Below are 9532 nucleotides of genomic sequence, written 5' to 3' on the forward strand. Positions count from 1 at the left end.
AATCTTTGCTTCAAGTGTGATGAGTGTTTATCGAGCCAGTGTTGTGGTGAGCAACATTTGACTCCGGACATGAAGCGTATCGAAGAAGAGAAGCAGAAATTATCTTCTCTCTCTGACTCAGTCATTCAAATGCGGGATCAAATTGCGACCCAGATAAACAGCGCGCTAAATATCGGTATGGAACAGTTGAGATCAAATGTGAAGGAGTCTCTTGAAAAATTATTATGTGAGAAATTTGAAAAATTGAATAATTCGGTTTTGCAATTAAATACGAATCAGAATATAGCTGCTATTAATAATGCTCGCGCGCGGAATGGGACGATTCCTTCTGAATCGGACCAAATCGGCAAAAAGCGTAGGATCGAATACGAAAATAATGACGATGTTTTTGACGACGGTGCAACTTTTACGGAAGTTGTTAAAAGTCGCGGTAAAAACAATAAATCTAACTCAAGTAACAAAAGTAATACTAATATCGGATTTAAACCGGTTAAACCTAAGACTCGTCCGGTTATTGTGATTAAACCGAAAGAGTCCAAACAACCTTGCGAGGAACCTCGGAAGTTTTTAAAAACTAACTTAGACCCTAAAACACACAAAGTTAGTAATTTCAGGAACGGTAAAGATGGTTCCATTATTGTCGAATGCGCCGTTGGCGAAAATATTGATTTAGTGAAAAATGGCATTCAAAACAATCTGGGTGAAAAATACAGTGCTGTTGTTCCCACGTCGGTGCCTAGATTGAAAGTGGTGGGCATGAGTGAGAATTTTTCTCCTGATGTTTTCATTGACTATTTAAAGAGTCAAAATGATTGCATCACAATCAATGATGTAAAAGTAGTTAATATGTACGAAAATCCACGCTTCACCTATAACAAGTATAGCGCGGTAATTGAAGTTGATTTAGAAACGTATAATAGCTCGTTATCTGCTAAGCAAGTAAATGTAGAGTTTGATCGGTGCTTAGTATTGCCCGCGATAAATGTGCTAAGATGCTTCAAATGTGAAGAATTTGGACACAAGAGCATGGATTGCAAAAATTGTGATGCATGCTCTAGGTGTAGCCAAAACCATAAGACATCTGAGTGTACATCTACTGTATTGAAATGCGTCAATTGTGTAAAAACGAATAAAGAGCGTAAAACTAATTTGGACGTCAACCATGCCGCTTTTAGTTCAGAGTGTTTAATTTATAAAAGACTATTCGAGCAAAAGAAAAGCAGCCTGCGTTTCGATAAATAGCCAACAAGTTCCAACGAGAATGTGAATAAGTTTGATTTTTTGTATTTTAATATTGCGGGGTTGACAACAAACTACGTTGCATTACGTCAGATTGTTGAAGATAAACGTCCACTTTTGGTGTTTTTATCAGAGACTCACATTGTCGATGATGAAGCATTTAAACAATATAGTATTCCGGGATACAATGTTGCTGCTTGTTTATCACATTCTAGGCAAACTGGCGGTGTTGCTATTTATGTCAGAGAATCAGTTCAATTCCAGATTTGTCATAACGAAGCTAAGGATGGTAACTGGTTCTTGGGCATTACAGTAGTTGGTGGCATGAAGGTGGGCAATTATGGTGTTTTGTATCATTCTCCTAATGCTAGTGACCGCCGTTTTCTTGAAATATTGGAAAACTGGCTTGATGAATTTCTTGATTTGAGTAAAATAAATATAGTGACGGGCGATTTTAATATTAACTGGCGGGATGATGCAAATTCGAATCATTTGAAGTGTTTAGTTGAGTCTTTCAATTTGAAGCAAAGTGTAGATGAATATACGCGTATTTCCCAGCGGAGTAGAACTTTGATTGATCATGTTTATTGCAATTTTGATTCGATTCGTTCAGTTACGAATTCTGATATGAAAATAACCGATCATGAGACATTAGTAATTAATGTTTTAGAAAACTTGAATAATAATAATGATCCAATAAAATTGAAATGCTGGAGAAAATATTCGAAACAGGCTGTTTTGAACCTTGTTAAGAGAAGCTTGGGTTTTCCAATCGCGACCGGTAGTTTAGATGAATCTGCAGCTGTTCTTACTAACATTTTGAAGACGTGTACGAATCAATTAGTTGAACATAAATTTGTTTCGCTGAAAAACTCGAACAGCTGGTATAGTTTGGATCTTTTGCGCCTAAAGCGCAAGAGAGATAAACTGTACAAATAGTTTTGTAGATCAAACAATCAGAATCATTGGATTGAGTACACGTTCGCGCGTAATAAATATTCACAAGCGATTAAAAAGAAGCGTTGTGAATATATCCAGAGAAAGATTGTTCAACATCAAAATAACAGCAAAGAGTTATGGAAAATTTTGAAATCTTTGTTGAAACCTAGTAGTTGTAAACCGCGGTCCATAACTTTTGAAGGCACATTAGAACATTCAGAGCAAGTTATTGCATCTTGATTTAATGATTATTTTGTCAATAGTGTTTCATTGATCAATCAATCCATTGAATTGGTCGAGGAACCCGACGAAATAAAACAGCCGATTAATAGTAGTTGTACATTTGATGGTTTTCACCCAATCACGTTAGATGAACTGAGAAAAATTTGTTTTTCATTAGGTAAAACGGCTGGAGTAGATAATGTAAATGCTAGAGTTATTCAAGATTGCTTAAATGTCATTGGTCACACTTTGCTGGACCTCATTAATGAATCGTTGCAAACAGGGCACGTGCCTTTGGTGTGGAAAGAATCGTTGGTTGTTCCGATTCAAAAGATTGCTGGAACGATTAAAGCCGAAGAGTTTCGTCCCATCAACATGTTACACACATTAGAAAAGATATTAGAACTAGTTGTTAAAGGCCAGCTTCTAGAAAATTTAAATAGTAACTCGTTGCTAATTCCGGAACAATCAGGCAACCGGGTAGGCCACTCATGTGAAACCGCGATAAACTTAGTACTAGCAAAATGGAAAGATAACTTAGAAAATAGAGACACAATATTTGCTGTTTTTTTTGGATCTAAAACGCGCTTTTGAGACAATTTCTAGGCCCTTATTGATGAACACAATCAAGCGCTTTGGAATTTCGAGTACTGCCTTCAGATGGTTTGAAAGCTACTTGACTGACAGAACTCAACGGACTGTTTTTAATGATTCTGTTTCTAGTCCCGTGGAGAATGATCTTGGAGTTCCACAGGGAAGTGTATTAGGGCCCCTTTTGTTTATTATGTATATAAATGACATGCGACGAGTTTTACGTTTTTGTGATATTAATCTTTTTGCCGATGACACCGTATTATTCATTGCAGCTAAGAATGTAGAAGAAGCCGTTTCACACTTGAACGAAGATTTACGTTCTCTAAGCAGATGGTTGAAGTATATTGATGATTGATGATGAGGCAATTGGTCGCGTTCGGGAGATTAAATATCTTGGCGTGATTATTGATGACAACCTAAAGTTCAACGCTCACATTGACAATGTCATCAAGAAAATTGCCAAAAACTATGGAATTCTGTGCCGTCTAAAAAACGAATTAACGATTAGTAGTAAAGTACAGCTATACAAGTCAATCATCTCTCCACATTTGGATTTTTGCCCTACTTTTTTATACTTAGCCAATAACACACAACTATTGAGGTTACAGCGTTTGCAGAATAGAATAATCCGTTTGATTTTAAATTGTGATAGATTAACTTCCTCTGTATTCATGTTGGACGCTTTGCAATGGCTATCTGTGAAGCAGCGAATTGTTTATTTGTCTATGGTGTTCATTTTTAAAATAATAAATGGTTTGCTACCTCAATATTTGAGTGATCGAATTGAAAGAGGAAGAGATTTTCATAGATATAACACTAGAAACGCGGATGAAATAAGAACACCTTTCTTCCTAACGAGAGCTTCACAAAATTCATTGTTTTATAAAGGTATAAATTTTTTCAATTCGATACCAAGACATGTTAAACGTGCACCAACACTTGCGGAGTTCAAGAGACAATGTATTTCACACGTGAAAGTTTCTATTGTATAGAACGACACTAAGTTTTTCAAAATTATGTAGAGTTTACCTGACGAAGTTTGAACAAACAGATCTTAAATGACGAAGTTTTAACAAACGGATTTATTTTAGATGAACTATTTGTTTTGGTTCCTATTCATATAATGATTGTTTTATTGAAGATTGTAAATGACGAAGTTTTATACCAACGGATCTGATTGTGTTGTAAAATTTTATTTATATGTTTATATTAAATTGGACTTTTCTAAATTTATAACAACAAAACTACTGTGTTCGTCACGGTGATGATGATGGATTTTTTTTTTGATTTATGTTGTAGTTTTAAAAATAATAGAAAGAGACTACAGAAGCTTGAGCCTCGCGCGCGGTTTTCAGATATAAATGATTTCTTTTAGCAAATAAAATTGTTATTTGAATGCTTAGAGAAAATCATGAAATAGTTGTGGTTGGTCTGGCTGAAGGTCATGAAAACCCTGTACTAGTTTTGTGTACTCTATGAATCAAGTATACAGTTTTTGGAGAAGTTTATATCTGGAGGTAAAATCAGTTCGTTTTTTTTTGTTTTGTATAACTGATTAAAATGTGATCACATTAATTATCTATAGATAAATCGTCCAGCTCAAACCTTTGTAGGGGTATGTGGCGGGACCATCTTCATCATCATCAACGCCGTCAACTCAACCTCCTTCATCGGTTCGCCGTAGACCTCAAGTTTAAAGTTGTCCGCAAAGCCAACGATTACAACACCTGAAGGAAGCTTCAGTTCTAGCGATGAGGTGCATGACATACCACAGTACAGGGCGCAGGATGGAACCTTGTGGAACCCCTGCGGTATTTTGAACGCATTTTTACCCTTGTCAGTGCACTGCGAGCACCATCGCACCCTTGGTCTTGGCCATCACTATTCTCTAGGCGTCATCTTACGGGTTAGTGTTGGCACTCGTACACAGTCTTTCGAAGCACGTTTACTAGCTAAGAGAGCAATTCTTAAGCGCCGTTTTCGCGGAAATGAATGCCGCTCAACGATCTTCCCTTTCTTCGTCGGTTCGTGCACGTTGCGCCATTCTTCTCGCTCGAAAGCATACTCTTCGGTGGTCCGCTATCACGTCGGTCCATCAACTGATTTTACCTCCAGATATAAACTTCTTTTAAAACTGTATACTTGATTCATAGAGCACACAAAACTAGTTCAGGGTGTTCGTGAACTTCAGTCAGACCAACCACAACTATTCCATGATTTTCTCTAAGCATTCAAATTACAGATTCAAATTTTGATTTTATTGCTAAAAGATATCATATATCATTGTAGTCTCTTTCTATTATTAAAAGCTACAACCTAAATGAAAAAAATCCATCATCATCACCGTGACGAACACAGTAGTTTTGCTGTTATAAATTTAGAAAAATCCAATTCAATATAAACATATAAATAAAATTTTACAACACAATCAGATACATTCGTATAAAACATCGTCATTTCTAAGCTTAAATAAAACAATCACTATATGAATAGAAACCAAAACAAATTGTTCATCTAAAATAAATCCGTTTGTTAAAACTTCGTCACTAAAAACCCGTTTGTTCAAACTTCGTCGGGTAAACTCCTCATCATTTTGAAAAATTAAGTATCGTTCTTTACAATAGAAACTTTCACGTGTGAAATACATTGTCTCTTGAACTCCGAAAGTGTTGGTGCACGTTTAACATTTTGTACACGGTATTGATAAGAGTTATGCTCCGATGATAACTACGGTCCAGGCACTGCCCTTTTTTGTAGATCGGGCATATAAGAACCTCCAACTAATCCACTGAACCAATAGATGGTACAATTCGTTCCCGACTATGTCCTTTCCAGTTGCCTTGCAGTTCTTCAGTCTGTTAACTGCTTTCTTCACATTGTCCATGACTGGTGGATCCACAACTTGTCCATCACTTGTGTTGGGTATTGTCATCACTGCGACCAGTTTTTTGATATTTTGTGACGTTGTTTTGTTAGGAAACTAGAATTACGTTGTCCATTGATGTTAACTTTTGTAATATATCCCAGTCAATTGCTATACGTGTCTTCTCGCAAAATACAATGATCACTATTGTTGAGTGATCTGGTACCTGCACCGCCACGCTCCCAGTCAAGTAAAATATGATTTATGAAGTCACTCACCTTCCCAGGATTCAAAGTCTAAATCTCTTTGTGCTGTAAACAAGCCGTATTACAAAAGCGACAGATATCATCTTGAACCCGGCCAATGTTCTTTAATGATATATCCTCGGACAGTACCCCGTTACTAGGCCGACGTATGTACAAAGTGCTTTTTTGTTGACCTCTATGAGTTTTTTTTTTTGTTGATTTACGTTTGGTGTTATAAATCTTATAGATTGAAAACACTTTTTGACATTCAACCAATTGGTTATTACCTTTTGTTCCAGCGTTTAATTCCTGCTTGAAACACGCTTGGCAAGTGTCCCATTGCCACTGAAATATTAATTCCAGGGTCGAAGACTGCTGCACCAGTTTTTGTACCTATTTTCTAGCCATTTGTGAAAAATACCGTTGAGCCGGGACGAACATCAGGAACCCCGACCTCCCAGTCTGTACGCGACGTTCCGCAAACCTTGTGATTCGGTGACATAATCCCATCCTTGTTCATCATTCCCAATATCCATCCCACTCCTTTCGACGTCTCTGTCCTTCTCGCCGTTCAACAGCACACTAGAATGTTGTTTCTAATCGATCCGCTTATCAACTTGCAGCGAATACTCTGCAACCACTCCTACAGTTGATAATCGCTGGATGTCTAATCATATCTTCCTCGTTGTCCTTGATTTCCATACGTTGGTCAACCGGGCATGTATCTATAGTATGGTATAAAATAGTGATCTGCGTCGTCGTTGGATGCTCTGAACGACCTTACGTCTGTAGCGTCTAAATAGTGTCGTCCATCGATTAGTACATGGTAGAACAGAGCAAGCCACCCCATATGAGTTTCGGCGTGTTAAATAAACGCCACAGATAGCCATGCCTCTGCAGCTAATTTAATAAGCCTCAGGTCACTATCGTTCGTAGAGGAGTGGAAGCTTTCTCTACCATTTACGGGGTGGAAGAAGTCTTCCTGTTCAACTTACGCTTTAGCATCTCCTATGACGATTTTGATGTTGTGCCTTGATCACTCATTGCACGTTTTTTCAAGGAGATCATGGAAATCCTTCTTGTCCTCGGGATTAGTCTATGCGTACACATTGATTAGGCTGTAATTAAAGACTTCGCCCTTAGTTCTCAACACGCAATAATAAGTACGACTCCTTTCTCTGCTTTCAAGCCACCATTGTAGTAAATGTGCTGCTTGAATGAAATGTCTGCAACAGAATCCGTTGCCCGTTTTAGGCTACCGCACCTCCTGGATAGCTGCGACCTCTAAAATTACCTTTCGAAGCACTCTAGCTAGGATACCTGCACGTGCCGGTTCGAGTAGAGTCCTTACATTCCAAGTACCGAGCCTTCAATATTCGTTGTTCTTTTTCAATCGGCTTGGTCCAGGCCGATTATTCCGTCCCGTATTATTTTCGGGATTATTTGTAGTAATTCCTATTTGGTATGCTACCTCTTCTGATTCAGCTGCCAGCTCCGGATCAGACGCTGTTGTACGCCGCTCTTAATATACGATTCCTCTTCCCAGTCAGCATACGACCAATGATTCCACCGGGGGATGGTTACCCGATCTCCGCTAAGGTTATACGTATCCAGGTTGGCACATCGTGGAGGTCGGGATTGAAGTTCCTCAACAGAGGTGGAAGACCACGACACAATTGTGGTATCAAAATATGTAAATCCTACTGACGCAGGTACACTACTGGTAGTGTTGGCAGAAAAAATGATTTTCTGCATTCAATTCGACTTACTCAACTTAGAACTGTCATAACTTTTTTTAGGGATATCCTAGCTCTTCAGTGTCCTCGGTAAAGTTGTTGAGCATCTAAATTACTATACTTCAACGTAATGTATTGCATTATTCAATCATTACTTAGATCTTTAGAAAAGACATAGGTAGCCCAACAAAAAATGGTTCAGGAAAATCGATTGCTTTTCCCCACCCTAATTAATATATGTACCAAAATATAACCTAAAATTTGTTGACAAAGTACCAAATTTGTAATAAATAAATAATGTGTTAATGCAACACTAATAGCAAATCTCTTTATTCCACCAGTCCACCCAATTTTAACCTGCAGCCAACATAACTGCTGTCAATACCCTTTTATTCGTTTGCTTCTGACCCAGTATTGACTAGTTTGAGCCCACCAACGCATGGGCGTAGTTCGTAATCAACTATCTGGCCCCTCGTTCTTAATTGCGTCGTAAATCGCAATGTCGTTTTTATTCCTGGGCAGATCTGCACTGATCTAGTGGAATAAAGAAATTCGCTATAAGAAAATAAACTAAAAATAACAATATTAACTTAAAAAAAAAAACAAAACAAAAAAAAAGATATTTACTTGCACTGGTTTCATGTGGAAAGCAAATGACGCTACTTTTGAATGTCACTTCCAATGTTTGAAGTACAATTTTGGAAGCAACAAAAAGATCACTTTTAAATTGCCTCCTGCTTACCTCCAGCAGCATCGTTTAAGTGTTCACTTCCGTGATTTCGTGATTCCGTAGTCCTAATTCCACTACTAAAATTAGTTTTGTTTACGAGCTGATGGAAGATTGACTACGCACTTATTAAAGCAGTGTTGCCGATTGATATCCCGCTATTTAATGAAATGCAATCCCCTTATATCACAGAGCATTTTAATGATAAATGAACTTTGTACACCATACTAGTGTGTGAGTTTTTTTTTAAGAAATTAATTATATCATTGATCTTGTAATGAGATTTCTTAACAAAACAATAGAACAAAATAACATCACACAACGTCCCTTTCCGGTCAGATTTTTTATAAGAAAAACAATTTTCTTGTCAAGAGGAAGCATCGAAACCTCGATATTTCTGTAAAAACAACGTGAAAATTACATTTTCTTGAAGAGAACTTGGTGCTGAACCACTGGTCAGTTTTGCTATGAGAAGAACCTATGTTTTGTCTGGAGGAAGGAGTCTTTTCGAAAGTTGGTTCGTCCAGCCAACACCACACCATTATTACAATTACCCGAAGAGCACTATGTTCCTTTGGCCAGATTCGAAAATAAATCGATTTCTTTTATTTGAATTAAATTTTGCTCACGTATCTGACTTTGCAAACTGAGTATTTTCCGCGGTTGAAAAAAATCATGACTCAAGCGTAATTATCTAGAAGGGTATGTCATGATGACATTGGCTTTATTAAGAGTATTGTAACTTGGTAACCTTAGTGTGTATAGAAAATCAGTCTGAGAATAAATTATAGGGAACTAATAATACCTTGTATTTAAACGCTAAATTTTAATTCAAGAAAAATTAATTGAATTTCTTCTTATTGTTTTTAGACAAACACTAAGTTATAGTAACACTTTTGGTAAAAAGTCAAGAATGGTTAAAAGAAAAACTAAAAATGCTTGAAGGCATTTTTTCAATCTAATATTA

General features: G+C 37.2%; 1 protein-coding gene across 2 annotated transcripts in view; it reads left to right on the forward strand.

Annotated features, from left to right (window-relative positions):
• LOC129731795 (5-hydroxytryptamine receptor 1-like) overlaps window positions 1-9532 on the forward strand; it is a 184888-nt gene that overhangs the window by 152478 nt on the left and 22878 nt on the right. The window lies entirely within an intron of this gene.

This window comes from Wyeomyia smithii, chromosome 1 (assembly GCF_029784165.1).
Source record: "Wyeomyia smithii strain HCP4-BCI-WySm-NY-G18 chromosome 1, ASM2978416v1, whole genome shotgun sequence".
Lineage (NCBI taxonomy): Eukaryota > Metazoa > Arthropoda > Insecta > Diptera > Culicidae > Wyeomyia > Wyeomyia smithii.